A 14,368-nucleotide genomic window follows, 5' to 3' on the forward strand; every position below is an offset into this window, starting at 1 on the left:
TAATGCAAAAGGGCTGTTTTTGGTAGCATCTTCCGCTTACGGCCATACCACCCTGAACACGCCCGATCTCGTCTGATCTCAGAAGCTAAGCAGGGTAGGTTCTGGTTAGTACTTGGATGGGAGACCACCTGGGAATACCAGGTGCTGTAAGCTTTTCTCACTTTTAATTTATACAGGGTGCGCTCCACTTCACGATTAATTTAAATCTATCACTCCCCTTCCATTTTACTATTTTATATATATATATTTTTTTTTTCTCTCATTCCTAAAGGCAGCTTTTAGAAATCGTTTTACTCTAAATACTTCCTAGTAATTCTAGGTGCTGTAAGCTGTTCGTGCCTTTATTCCACCAGGGCGCGATCTTCTCACAAACTTGAAGACTGTCACTCCCCATTCACGTTTTACAACTTATTGTTAATGATAAAGAGACAGCTTTTTACACACAGTTTTAAACAAAGTACTGATATTTTTCCTCTTCAACTGACCGCTTTGTTTTCTATGCAAAAACCACTTCGCCACAAAAGACTCAATATTATTGGCATAGCAAGTTCTGCTCTTCTCCTTTCAAAACTTGCTAAAAGCTGTATTTAAAAGAACAGATTGGCCGGGGTAATTCACACCCTTCAATGCCAGCTTAATGTTTAGGTTAGTGGGAATCACAGAGGAATTAGGGATGGAAACTTCTTTGCTGGTGGTAGAAGCAGTCTGGTGAATTTTTAGAGAGAAGAGGCCGTCGATGTTTGAATGTAGAAAATTGTTCTGGCTGCAGCCTGCAGTATGGACTTGTTGGTGTGTGTAGCTCCCAGTGTTCTGACAGCGCGACGTTTTGGGGAAGCATGTGATTCAGCAGCTACCAGTGGGCTTCGTGCGGCGGAGATTTTGTGGCTGTTAGCGGAGTTGATAACAGAGGGTCGTTAAGAGAAGCCTGCATGCAGTAGGCAAAGGAGTAATGTTTGCCGGCGGGGGACGTGCGGCGATTAACCTGTGCGGTAGTGAAAAGGAGTTAAAAAGAAGGAAGTGTGCGGATGCGGAAAGAATGGAATAATTGTGGTAGGCTGCCGGCTGAGTAGTTTGGTGAATGTTTGGTGTGGGTCCGGCGCTGCCGATTGGATGGTGGTGCTGCAGTGTGAGTCAGATAAAAAAAAAAAAAAAACCAGGAGTAGGATCCAATGGGACTAACTGGCATGTATAGACGCGTGTAATGCAAAAGGGCTGTTTTTGGTAGCATCTTCCGCTTACGGCCATACCACCCTGAACACGCCCGATCTCGTCTGATCTCAGAAGCTAAGCAGGGTAGGTTCTGGTTAGTACTTGGATGGGAGACCACCTGGGAATACCAGGTGCTGTAAGCTTTTCTCACTTTTAATTTATACAGGGTGCGCTCCACTTCACGATTAATTTAAATCTATCACTCCCCTTCCATTTTACTATTTTATATATATATATTTTTTTTTTCTCTCATTCCTAAAGGCAGCTTTTAGAAATCGTTTTACTCTAAATACTTCCTAGTAATTCTAGGTGCTGTAAGCTGTTCGTGCCTTTATTCCACCAGGGCGCGATCTTCTCACAAACTTGAAGACTGTCACTCCCCATTCACGTTTTACAACTTATTGTTAATGATAAAGAGACAGCTTTTTACACACAGTTTTAAACAAAGTACTGATATTTTTCCTCTTCAACTGACCGCTTTGTTTTCTATGCAAAAACCACTTCGCCACAGAAGACTCAATATTATTGGCATAGCAAGTTCTGCTCTTCTCCTTTCAAAACTTGCTAAAAGCTGTATTTAAAAGAACAGATTGGCCGGGGTAATTCACACCCTTCAATGCCAGCTTAATGTTTAGGTTAGTGGGAATCACAGAGGAATTAGGGATGGAAACTTCTTTGCTGGTGGTAGAAGCAGTCTGGTGAATTTTTAGAGAGAAGAGGCCGTCGATGTTTGAATGTAGAAAATTGTTCTGGCTGCAGCCTGCAGTATGGACTTGTTGGTGTGTGTAGCTCCCAGTGTTCTGACAGCGCGACGTTTTGGGGAAGCATGTGATTCAGCAGCTACCAGTGGGCTTCGTGCGGCGGAGATTTTGTGGCTGTTAGCGGAGTTGATAACAGAGGGTCGTTAAGAGAAGCCTGCATGCAGTAGGCAAAGGAGTAATGTTTGCCGGCGGGGGACGTGCGGCGATTAACCTGTGCGGTAGTGAAAAGGAGTTAAAAAGAAGGAAGTGTGCGGATGCGGAAAGAATGGAATAATTGTGGTAGGCTGCCGGCTGAGTAGTTTGGTGAATGTTTGGTGTGGGTCCGGCGCTGCCGATTGGATGGTGGTGCTGCAGTGTGAGTCAGATAAAAAAAAAAAAAAAACCAGGAGTAGGATCCAATGGGACTAACTGGCATGTATAGACGCGTGTAATGCAAAAGGGCTGTTTTTGGTAGCATCTTCCGGTTACGGCCATACCACCCTGAACACGCCCGATCTCGTCTGATCTCAGAAGCTAAGCAGGGTAGGTTCTGGTTAGTACTTGGATGGGAGACCACTTGGGAATACCAGGTGCTGTAAGCTTTTCTCACTTTTAATTTATACAGGGGGCGCTCCACTTCACGATTAATTTAAATCTATCACTCCCCTTCCATTTTACTATTTTATATATATATATTTTTTTTTTCTCTCATTCCTAAAGGCAGCTTTTAGAAATCGTTTTACTCTAAATACTTCCTAGTAATTCTAGGTGCTGTAAGCTGTTCGTGCCTTTATTCCACCAGGGCGCGATCTTCTCACAAACTTGAAGACTGTCACTCCCCATTCACGTTTTACAACTTATTGTTAATGATAAAGAGACAGCTTTTTACACACAGTTTTAAACAAAGTACTGATATTTTTCCTCTTCAACTGACCGCTTTGTTTTCTATGCAAAAACCACTTCGCCACAGAAGACTCAATATTATTGGCATAGCAAGTTCTGCTCTTCTCCTTTCAAAACTTGCTAAAAGCTGTATTTAAAAGAACAGATTGGCCGGGGTAATTCACACCCTTCAATGCCAGCTTAATGTTTAGGTTAGTGGGAATCACAGAGGAATTAGGGATGGAAACTTCTTTGCTGGTGGTAGAAGCAGTCTGGTGAATTTTTAGAGAGAAGAGGCCGTCGATGTTTGAATGTAGAAAATTGTTCTGGCTGCAGCCTGCAGTATGGACTTGTTGGTGTGTGTAGCTCCCAGTGTTCTGACAGCGCGACGTTTTGGGGAAGCATGTGATTCAGCAGCTACCAGTGGGCTTCGTGCGGCGGAGATTTTGTGGCTGTTAGCGGAGTTGATAACAGAGGGTCGTTAAGAGAAGCCTGCATGCAGTAGGCAAAGGAGTAATGTTTGCCGGCGGGGGACGTGCGGCGATTAACCTGTGCGGTAGTGAAAAGGAGTTAAAAAGAAGGAAGTGTGCGGATGCGGAAAGAATGGAATAATTGTGGTAGGCTGCCGGCTGAGTAGTTTGGTGAATGTTTGGTGTGGGTCCGGCGCTGCCGATTGGATGGTGGTGCTGCAGTGTGAGTCAGATAAAAAAAAAAAAAAAACCAGGAGTAGGATCCAATGGGACTAACTGGCATGTATAGACGCGTGTAATGCAAAAGGGCTGTTTTTGGTAGCATCTTCCGGTTACGGCCATACCACCCTGAACACGCCCGATCTCGTCTGATCTCAGAAGCTAAGCAGGGTAGGTTCTGGTTAGTACTTGGATGGGAGACCACTTGGGAATACCAGGTGCTGTAAGCTTTTCTCACTTTTAATTTATACAGGGGGCGCTCCACTTCACGATTAATTTAAATCTATCACTCCCCTTCCATTTTACTATTTTATATATATATATTTTTTTTTTCTCTCATTCCTAAAGGCAGCTTTTAGAAATCGTTTTACTCTAAATACTTCCTAGTAATTCTAGGTGCTGTAAGCTGTTCGTGCCTTTATTCCACCAGGGCGCGATCTTCTCACAAACTTGAAGACTGTCACTCCCCATTCACGTTTTACAACTTATTGTTAATGATAAAGAGACAGCTTTTTACACACAGTTTTAAACAAAGTACTGATATTTTTCCTCTTCAACTGACCGCTTTGTTTTCTATGCAAAAACCACTTCGCCACAGAAGACTCAATATTATTGGCATAGCAAGTTCTGCTCTTCTCCTTTCAAAACTTGCTAAAAGCTGTATTTAAAAGAACAGATTGGCCGGGGTAATTCACACCCTTCAATGCCAGCTTAATGTTTAGGTTAGTGGGAATCACAGAGGAATTAGGGATGGAAACTTCTTTGCTGGTGGTAGAAGCAGTCTGGTGAATTTTTAGAGAGAAGAGGCCGTCGATGTTTGAATGTAGAAAATTGTTCTGGCTGCAGCCTGCAGTATGGACTTGTTGGTGTGTGTAGCTCCCAGTGTTCTGACAGCGCGACGTTTTGGGGAAGCATGTGATTCAGCAGCTACCAGTGGGCTTCGTGCGGCGGAGATTTTGTGGCTGTTAGCGGAGTTGATAACAGAGGGTCGTTAAGAGAAGCCTGCATGCAGTAGGCAAAGGAGTAATGTTTGCCGGCGGGGGACGTGCGGCGATTAACCTGTGCGGTAGTGAAAAGGAGTTAAAAAGAAGGAAGTGTGCGGATGCGGAAAGAATGGAATAATTGTGGTAGGCTGCCGGCTGAGTAGTTTGGTGAATGTTTGGTGTGGGTCCGGCGCTGCCGATTGGATGGTGGTGCTGCAGTGTGAGTCAGATAAAAAAAAAAAAAAACCAGGAGTAGGATCCAATGGGACTAACTGGCATGTATAGACGCGTGTAATGCAAAAGGGCTGTTTTTGGTAGCATCTTCCGCTTACGGCCATACCACCCTGAACACGCCCGATCTCGTCTGATCTCAGAAGCTAAGCAGGGTAGGTTCTGGTTAGTACTTGGATGGGAGACCACCTGGGAATACCAGGTGCTGTAAGCTTTTCTCACTTTTAATTTATACAGGGGGCGCTCCACTTCACGATTAATTTAAATCTATCACTCCCCTTCCATTTTACTATTTTATATATATATATATTTTTTTTCTCTCATTCCTAAAGGCAGCTTTTAGAAATCGTTTTACTCTAAATACTTCCTAGTAATTCTAGGTGCTGTAAGCTGTTCGTGCCTTTATTCCACCAGGGCGCGATCTTCTCACAAACTTGAAGACTGTCACTCCCCATTCACGTTTTACAACTTATTGTTAATGATAAAGAGACAGCTTTTTACACACAGTTTTAAACAAAGTACTGACATTATTCCTCTTCAACTGACCGCTTTGTTTTCTATGCAAAAACCACTTCGCCACAGAAGACTCGATATTATTGGCATAGCAAGTTCTGCTCTTCTCCTTTCAAAACTTGCTAAAAGCTGTATTTAAAAGAACAGATTGGCCGGGGTAATTCACACCCTTCAATGCCAGCTTAATGTTTAGGTTAGTGGGAATCACAGAGGAATTAGGGATGGAAACTTCTTTGCTGGTGGTAGAAGCGGTCTGGTGAATTTTTAGAGAGAAGAGGCCGTCGATGTTTGAATGTAGAAAATTGTTCTGGCTGCAGCCTGCAGTATGGACTTGTTGGTGTGTGTAGCTCCCAGTGTTCTGACAGCGCGACGTTTTGGGGAAGCATGTGATTCAGCAGCTACCAGTGGGCTTCGTGCGGCGGAGATTTTGTGGCTGTTAGCGGAGTTGATAACAGAGGGTCGTTAAGAGAAGCCTACATGCAGTAGGCAAAGGAGTAATGTTTGCCGGCGGGGGACGTGCGGCGATTACCCTGTGCGGTAGTGAAAAGGAGTTAAAAAGAAGGAAGTGTGCGGATGCGGAAAGAATGGAATAATTGTGGTAGGCTGCCGGCTGAGTAGTTTGGTGAATGTTTGGTGTGGGTCCGGCGCTGCCGATTGGATGGTGGGGCTGCAGTGTGAGTCAGATAAAAAAAAAAAAAAAAAACAGGAGTAGGATCCAATGGGACTAACTGGCATGTATAGACGCGTGTAATGCAAAAGGGCTGTTTTTGGTAGCGTCTCTCACTTATGGCCATACCACCCTGAACACGCCCGATCTCATCCGATCTCGAAAGCCAAGCAGGGTAGGGTCTGGTTAGTACTTGGATGGGAGACCTCCTGGGAATACCAGGTGCTGTAAGCTTTTCTCACTTTTACTTTATACAGGGGGCGCTCCACTTCACGATTAATTTAAATCTATCACTCCCCTTCCGTTTTACTATTTTATATATATATATATTTTTTCTTTCATTCCTAAAGGCAGCTTTTAGAAATCGTTTTACTCTAAATACTTCCTAGTAATTCTAGGTGCTGTAAGCTGTTCGTGCCTTTATTCCACCAGGGCGCGATCTTCTCACAAACTTGAAGACTGTCACTCCCCATTCACGTTTTACAACTTATTGTTAATGATAAAGAGACAGCTTTTTACACACAGTTTTAAACAAAGTACTGATATTTTTCCTCTTCAACTGACCGCTTTGTTTTCTATGCAAAAACCACTTCGCCACAGAAGACTCAATATTATTGGCATAGCAAGTTCTGCTCTTCTCCTTTCAAAACTTGCTAAAAGCTGTATTTAAAAGAACAGATTGGCCGGGGTAATTCACACCCTTCAATGCCAGCTTAATGTTTAGGTTAGTGGGAATCACAGAGGAATTAGGGATGGAAACTTCTTTGCTGGTGGTAGAAGCAGTCTGGTGAATTTTTAGAGAGAAGAGGCCGTCGATGTTTGAATGTAGAAAATTGTTCTGGCTGCAGCCTGCAGTATGGACTTGTTGGTGTGTGTAGCTCCCAGTGTTCTGACAGCGCGACGTTTTGGGGAAGCATGTGATTCAGCAGCTACCAGTGGGCTTCGTGCGGCGGAGATTTTGTGGCTGTTAGCGGAGTTGATAACAGAGGGTCGTTAAGAGAAGCCTGCATGCAGTAGGCAAAGGAGTAATGTTTGCCGGCGGGGGACGTGCGGCGATTAACCTGTGCGGTAGTGAAAAGGAGTTAAAAAGAAGGAAGTGTGCGGATGCGGAAAGAATGGAATAATTGTGGTAGGCTGCCGGCTGAGTAGTTTGGTGAATGTTTGGTGTGGGTCCGGCGCTGCCGATTGGATGGTGGTGCTGCAGTGTGAGTCAGATAAAAAAAAAAAAAAAACCAGGAGTAGGATCCAATGGGACTAACTGGCATGTATAGACGCTTGTAATGCAAAAGGGCTGTTTTTGATAGCATCTTCCGCTTACGGCCATACCACCCTGAACATGCCCGATCTCGTCTGATCTCAGAAGCTAAGCAGGGTAGGTTCTGGTTAGTACTTGGATGGGAGACCACCTGGGAATACCAGGTGCTGTAAGCCTTTCTCACTTTTAATTTATACAGGGGGCGCTCCACTTCACGATTAATTTAAATCTATCACTCCCCTTCCATTTTACTATTTTATATATATATATATTTTTTTTCTCTCATTCCTAAAGGCAGCTTTTAGAAATCGTTTTACTCTAAATACTTCCTAGTAATTCTAGGTGCTGTAAGCTGTTCGTGCCTTTATTCCACCAGGGCGCGATCTTCTCACAAACTTGAAGACTGTCACTCCCCATTCACGTTTTACAACTTATTGTTAATGATAAAGAGACAGCTTTTTACACACAGTTTTAAACAAAGTACTGACATTATTCCTCTTCAACTGACCGCTTTGTTTTCTATGCAAAAACCACTTCGCCACAGAAGACTCGATATTATTGGCATAGCAAGTTCTGCTCTTCTCCTTTCAAAACTTGCTAAAAGCTGTATTTAAAAGAACAGATTGGCCGGGGTAATTCACACCCTTCAATGCCAGCTTAATGTTTAGGTTAGTGGGAATCACAGAGGAATTAGGGATGGAAACTTCTTTGCTGGTGGTAGAAGCGGTCTGGTGAATTTTTAGAGAGAAGAGGCCGTCGATGTTTGAATGTAGAAAATTGTTCTGGCTGCAGCCTGCAGTATGGACTTGTTGGTGTGTGTAGCTCCCAGTGTTCTGACAGCGCGACGTTTTGGGGAAGCATGTGATTCAGCAGCTACCAGTGGGCTTCGTGCGGCGGAGATTTTGTGGCTGTTAGCGGAGTTGATAACAGAGGGTCGTTAAGAGAAGCCTGCATGCAGTAGGCAAAGGAGTAATGTTTGCCGGCGGGGGACGTGCGGCGATTACCCTGTGCGGTAGTGAAAAGGAGTTAAAAAGAAGGAAGTGTGCGGATGCGGAAAGAATGGAATAATTGTGGTAGGCTGCCGGCTGAGTAGTTTGGTGAATGTTTGGTGTGGGTCCGGCGCTGCCGATTGGATGGTGGGGCTGCAGTGTGAGTCAGATAAAAAAAAAAAAAAAACCAGGAGTAGGATCCAATGGGACTAACTGGCATGTATAGACGCTTGTAATGCAAAAGGGCTGTTTTTGGTAGCATCTTCCGCTTACGGCCATACCACCCTGAACACGCCCGATCTCGTCTGATCTCAGAAGCTAAGCAGGGTAGGTTCTGGTTAGTACTTGGATGGGAGACCACCTGGGAATACCAGGTGCTGTAAGCTTTTCTCACTTTTAATTTATACAGGGGGCGCTCCACTTCACGATTAATTTAAATCTATCACTCCCCTTCCATTTTACTATTTTATATATATATATATTTTTTTTCTCTCATTCCTAAAGGCAGCTTTTAGAAATCGTTTTACTCTAAATACTTCCTAGTAATTCTAGGTGCTGTAAGCTGTTCGTGCCTTTATTCCACCAGGGCGCGATCTTCTCACAAACTTGAAGACTGTCACTCCCCATTCACGTTTTACAACTTATTGTTAATGATAAAGAGACAGCTTTTTACACACAGTTTTAAACAAAGTACTGACATTATTCCTCTTCAACTGACCGCTTTGTTTTCTATGCAAAAACCACTTCGCCACAGAAGACTCGATATTATTGGCATAGCAAGTTCTGCTCTTCTCCTTTCAAAACTTGCTAAAAGCTGTATTTAAAAGAACAGATTGGCCGGGGTAATTCACACCCTTCAATGCCAGCTTAATGTTTAGGTTAGTGGGAATCACAGAGGAATTAGGGATGGAAACTTCTTTGCTGGTGGTAGAAGCGGTCTGGTGAATTTTTAGAGAGAAGAGGCCGTCGATGTTTGAATGTAGAAAATTGTTCTGGCTGCAGCCTGCAGTATGGACTTGTTGGTGTGTGTAGCTCCCAGTGTTCTGACAGCGCGACGTTTTGGGGAAGCATGTGATTCAGCAGCTACCAGTGGGCTTCGTGCGGCGGAGATTTTGTGGCTGTTAGCGGAGTTGATAACAGAGGGTCGTTAAGAGAAGCCTGCATGCAGTAGGCAAAGGAGTAATGTTTGCCGGCGGGGGACGTGCGGCGATTACCCTGTGCGGTAGTGAAAAGGAGTTAAAAAGAAGGAAGTGTGCGGATGCGGAAAGAATGGAATAATTGTGGTAGGCTGCCGGCTGAGTAGTTTGGTGAATGTTTGGTGTGGGTCCGGCGCTGCCGATTGGATGGTGGGGCTGCAGTGTGAGTCAGATAAAAAAAAAAAAAAAACCAGGAGTAGGATCCAATGGGACTAACTGGCATGTATAGACGCTTGTAATGCAAAAGGGCTGTTTTTGGTAGCATCTTCCGCTTACGGCCATACCACCCTGAACACGCCCGATCTCGTCTGATCTCAGAAGCTAAGCAGGGTAGGTTCTGGTTAGTACTTGGATGGGAGACCACCTGGGAATACCAGGTGCTGTAAGCTTTTCTCACTTTTAATTTATACAGGGGGCGCTCCACTTCACGATTAATTTAAATCTATCACTCCCCTTCCATTTTACTATTTTATATATATATATATTTTTTTTCTCTCATTCCTAAAGGCAGCTTTTAGAAATCGTTTTACTCTAAATACTTCCTAGTAATTCTAGGTGCTGTAAGCTGTTCGTGCCTTTATTCCACCAGGGCGCGATCTTCTCACAAACTTGAAGACTGTCACTCCCCATTCACGTTTTACAACTTATTGTTAATGATAAAGAGACAGCTTTTTACACACAGTTTTAAACAAAGTACTGACATTATTCCTCTTCAACTGACCGCTTTGTTTTCTATGCAAAAACCACTTCGCCACAGAAGACTCGATATTATTGGCATAGCAAGTTCTGCTCTTCTCCTTTCAAAACTTGCTAAAAGCTGTATTTAAAAGAACAGATTGGCCGGGGTAATTCACACCCTTCAATGCCAGCTTAATGTTTAGGTTAGTGGGAATCACAGAGGAATTAGGGATGGAAACTTCTTTGCTGGTGGTAGAAGCGGTCTGGTGAATTTTTAGAGAGAAGAGGCCGTCGATGTTTGAATGTAGAAAATTGTTCTGGCTGCAGCCTGCAGTATGGACTTGTTGGTGTGTGTAGCTCCCAGTGTTCTGACAGCGCGACGTTTTGGGGAAGCATGTGATTCAGCAGCTACCAGTGGGCTTCGTGCGGCGGAGATTTTGTGGCTGTTAGCGGAGTTGATAACAGAGGGTCGTTAAGAGAAGCCTGCATGCAGTAGGCAAAGGAGTAATGTTTGCCGGCGGGGGACGTGCGGCGATTACCCTGTGCGGTAGTGAAAAGGAGTTAAAAAGAAGGAAGTGTGCGGATGCGGAAAGAATGGAATAATTGTGGTAGGCTGCCGGCTGAGTAGTTTGGTGAATGTTTGGTGTGGGTCCGGCGCTGCCGATTGGATGGTGGGGCTGCAGTGTGAGTCAGATAAAAAAAAAAAAAAACCAGGAGTAGGATCCAATGGGACTAACTGGCATGTATAGACGCTTGTAATGCAAAAGGGCTGTTTTTGGTAGCATCTTCCGCTTACGGCCATACCACCCTGAACACGCCCGATCTCGTCTGATTTCAGAAGCTAAGCAGGGTAGGTTCTGGTTAGTACTTGGATGGGAGACCACCTGGGAATACCAGGTGCTGTAAGCTTTTCTCACTTTTAATTTATACAGGGGGCGCTCCACTTCACGATTAATTTAAATCTATCACTCCCCTTCCATTTTACTATTTTATATATATATATTTTTTTTTTCTCTCATTCCTAAAGGCAGCTTTTAGAAATCGTTTTACTCTAAATACTTCCTAGTAATTCTAGGTGCTGTAAGCTGTTCGTGCCTTTATTCCACCAGGGCGCGATCTTCTCACAAACTTGAAGACTGTCACTCCCCATTCACGTTTTACAACTTATTGTTAATGATAAAGAGACAGCTTTTTACACACAGTTTTAAACAAAGTACTGACATTATTCCTCTTCAACTGACCGCTTTGTTTTCTATGCAAAAACCACTTCGCCACAGAAGACTCGATATTATTGGCATAGCAAGTTCTGCTCTTCTCCTTTCAAAACTTGCTAAAAGCTGTATTTAAAAGAACAGATTGGCCGGGGTAATTCACACCCTTCAATGCCAGCTTAATGTTTAGGTTAGTGGGAATCACAGAGGAATTAGGGATGGAAACTTCTTTGCTGGTGGTAGAAGCGGTCTGGTGAATTTTTAGAGAGAAGAGGCCGTCGATGTTTGAATGTAGAAAATTGTTCTGGCTGCAGCCTGCAGTATGGACTTGTTGGTGTGTGTAGCTCCCAGTGTTCTGACAGCGCGACGTTTTGGGGAAGCATGTGATTCAGCAGCTACCAGTGGGCTTCGTGCGGCGGAGATTTTGTGGCTGTTAGCGGAGTTGATAACAGAGGGTCGTTAAGAGAAGCCTACATGCAGTAGGCAAAGGAGTAATGTTTGCCGGCGGGGGACGTGCGGCGATTACCCTGTGCGGTAGTGAAAAGGAGTTAAAAAGAAGGAAGTGTGCGGATGCGGAAAGAATGGAATAATTGTGGTAGGCTGCCGGCTGAGTAGTTTGGTGAATGTTTGGTGTGGGTCCGGCGCTGCCGATTGGATGGTGGGGCTGCAGTGTGAGTCAGATAAAAAAAAAAAAAAAAACCAGGAGTAGGATCCAATGGGACTAACTGGCATGTATAGACGCGTGTAATGCAAAAGGGCTGTTTTTGGTAGGATCCCTCGCTTATGGCCATACCACCCTGAACACGCCCCATCTCGTCTGATCTCGGAAGCCAAGCAGGGTAGGGTCTGGTTAGACCCACGATCTTCGTTCAATTAAGAAGGTGCTTCCAGCCTTACAGCCTCAGTTTACGTAAGTACAACGCCATGTCTACTGTTCCGTGTTCTGAGTGTAATATGTTTAGCTATTCTTCTCCAGTCATTAGCGGTATTTATACATGTGAGAAGTGTCAGTTAGTCGCTAGACTGACGGAGAAGATTGTAGTGTTAGAGGGACGTATCCGGACGTTACATAACATTCAGGAGAATGAGAGTTTTATTGACTCAGTGTTAGCGGCTCCGGATATGTCCGCGATAGCCAGTAAGTCTCCCCCTGCTCCGGCAGCAGAGCCTTCGCAGCAAGGCGAGTGGGTGACGACCCGGCGGCATAGTCGCAAATCCAAACCAAACTTACACCGGCACCATTCGCCTATCCGCGTTTCCAACAGGTTCTCCCCACTCAGTGAAACTCCCACTGAGACGCCTGTTGAAAGTGCTCTAATAATTGGTGATTCTATTCTAAGAAACGTGAGAGTAGCGACTCCAGCGACCATTGTAAATTGTCTCCCGGGTGCCAGAGCGACCGACATCTCGGCAAATTTAAAAGTGCTGGCTAAAAGTAAACGTAAATACTCTCAGATAGTTATCCACGTCGGCACTAATGATGTCCGATTGAGGCAATCGGAGATCACAAAGGCAAATTTTAAAGAGGTGTGCAACATTGCGAAGAAGATGTGTGTGTCAGTAACGTGCTCTGGCCCCATCCCTGCTAGACGTGGCGATGAAATGTACAGCAGATTATCGTCGCTACATCGCTGGCTGTCGGAATGGTGCCCGATAAATGGTGTAGGTTATATAGACAACTGGAGGATGTTCTGGGGTAGGCCTGGGCTTTTGAAGAGGGACGGTATTCACCCCTCGCGGGCTGGTGCCGACCTCCTGTCTAAAAGCATAGCTCGTAGTCTACAGGCAAATCGCTGACTAACTAGAGCCAAGTCCAGGCGGCAGGCAAACCGGCATAACCGACCGCCTGCTAGTCGCTTAGAGTCGTCGCCTAGGGTTCATTTCATTGAGACTGTGTCTGCTCCCCGCGTCTCTAATCATGGAGGACTATTCCACCGTGGAGTGTGCCATAATAACTTAATTAAAATCACAATGAATCCGTTACTAGAAAACAGTTGTGATGCAATATTTAAACTTAAACTTGGACTTCTGAATATAAGATCACTGGCCCCTAAAGCACTATTAATAAATGAAATAATTACTGATTTTAGTCTTGGTGCCCTGTGCCTTACTGAGACCTGGCTTAAACCAGATGAATTCATGGCACTAAATGAATCTACTCCAGCGGAATACAGTTATAAGCATAACCCGCGACCAAATCGCAAAGGTGGTGGTGTTGCTGCAATTTTTCAGTCCAACTTAGGAGTGTCTGAGAAATGTGGTGTGAGTTTCAGCACATTTGAAACTCTTGTTCTTAGCCTTGCTGGCTCATCTCTTTCTAGTTCATCACCCCAAATCACCATGGTTATTGTGTATAGACCGCCTGGGCCGTACAGTGATTTTCTTAAGGAATTTGCTGATTTTTTAACAAACCTGGTGGTCAGTACTGACAAAGCCGTTATTGTGGGTGATTTTAACATTCATATGGAGAAGGATAATGATCCTTTAAAAACAGCGTTTGCAGCTATTCTTGACTCTGTAGGTGTATGTCAGAATGTAGTCGGGCCTACTCATGTCTGTAACCATACCCTTGATTTGATCATTAGTCATGGCATCCTGGTAGAACATGTGTCTATTATGCCACAGAGTCCTCTGCTCTCAGATCATTACTTGTTAACATTTGAAATCCAGTATAGCCTCCTGTTGACCACCACTCCAAAGTATAGAATCAGACGTTCTATTAAGGCACTAACTACAACAACATTTATGAAACAACTTCCACAGCCCTTTAGCCTTACATCTGAAGCATCGTGTGTAAATGAACTTGAACAGGCAACTTCAAACATGGAAAAATCCCTTCGCAGCACTCTAGATCTTGTGGCTCCACTTAGGAGTATAAAGCATAGCAATAACAAACCTGCCCCCTGGTACTCTGATAATACACGTGAACTCAAACAGGCATCACGCAAGCTAGAGCGAAAATGGCGCTCAACTAAACTGGAAGTTTTCAAATCTGCCTGGAAAGAGAGCCTCTCTAAATACAGACAAGCACTAGTAACTGCTCGGTCTGTGTATCTCTCCAGATTAATAGACATGAACAAAACCAATCCTAAATTCCTATTTGAATCCGTGGCTAGGATAACACA

The 14,368-nt window shown here is 44.3% G+C and overlaps 10 non-coding genes across 10 annotated transcripts; all 10 read left to right on the forward strand.

The window, feature by feature from the left end:
• The first annotated feature begins 34 nt into the window (after positions 1–34).
• LOC125735597 (5S ribosomal RNA) lies at positions 35–153 on the forward strand. Its single transcript, XR_007394891.1, has one exon. It is a non-coding gene; the product is annotated as a 5S ribosomal RNA (ribosomal RNA).
• A 1,080-nt stretch (positions 154–1,233) lies between these two features.
• LOC125735598 (5S ribosomal RNA) lies at positions 1,234–1,352 on the forward strand. Its single transcript, XR_007394892.1, has one exon. It is a non-coding gene; the product is annotated as a 5S ribosomal RNA (ribosomal RNA).
• A 1,080-nt stretch (positions 1,353–2,432) lies between these two features.
• On the forward strand, positions 2,433–2,551 carry LOC125737190 (5S ribosomal RNA). Its single transcript, XR_007396456.1, has one exon. It is a non-coding gene; the product is annotated as a 5S ribosomal RNA (ribosomal RNA).
• Positions 2,552–3,631: 1,080 nt separating this feature from the next.
• On the forward strand, positions 3,632–3,750 carry LOC125737191 (5S ribosomal RNA). The gene has a single exon (XR_007396457.1). It is a non-coding gene; the product is annotated as a 5S ribosomal RNA (ribosomal RNA).
• Positions 3,751–4,829: 1,079 nt separating this feature from the next.
• On the forward strand, positions 4,830–4,948 carry LOC125735599 (5S ribosomal RNA). Its single transcript, XR_007394893.1, has one exon. It is a non-coding gene; the product is annotated as a 5S ribosomal RNA (ribosomal RNA).
• Positions 4,949–6,029: 1,081 nt separating this feature from the next.
• Positions 6,030–6,148, forward strand: LOC125735239 (5S ribosomal RNA). Its single transcript, XR_007394537.1, has one exon. It is a non-coding gene; the product is annotated as a 5S ribosomal RNA (ribosomal RNA).
• A 1,078-nt stretch (positions 6,149–7,226) lies between these two features.
• LOC125736195 (5S ribosomal RNA) lies at positions 7,227–7,345 on the forward strand. Its single transcript, XR_007395480.1, has one exon. It is a non-coding gene; the product is annotated as a 5S ribosomal RNA (ribosomal RNA).
• Positions 7,346–8,425: 1,080 nt separating this feature from the next.
• Positions 8,426–8,544, forward strand: LOC125735600 (5S ribosomal RNA). The gene has a single exon (XR_007394894.1). It is a non-coding gene; the product is annotated as a 5S ribosomal RNA (ribosomal RNA).
• A 1,080-nt stretch (positions 8,545–9,624) lies between these two features.
• Positions 9,625–9,743, forward strand: LOC125735601 (5S ribosomal RNA). The gene has a single exon (XR_007394895.1). It is a non-coding gene; the product is annotated as a 5S ribosomal RNA (ribosomal RNA).
• Positions 9,744–10,822: 1,079 nt separating this feature from the next.
• Positions 10,823–10,941, forward strand: LOC125736917 (5S ribosomal RNA). The gene has a single exon (XR_007396184.1). It is a non-coding gene; the product is annotated as a 5S ribosomal RNA (ribosomal RNA).
• Positions 10,942–14,368: the final 3,427 nt, after the last annotated feature.

The sequence above is a fragment of the Brienomyrus brachyistius genome, chromosome 2 (genome assembly GCF_023856365.1).
Source record: "Brienomyrus brachyistius isolate T26 chromosome 2, BBRACH_0.4, whole genome shotgun sequence".
Classification (NCBI taxonomy): Eukaryota; Metazoa; Chordata; class Actinopteri; order Osteoglossiformes; family Mormyridae; genus Brienomyrus; species Brienomyrus brachyistius.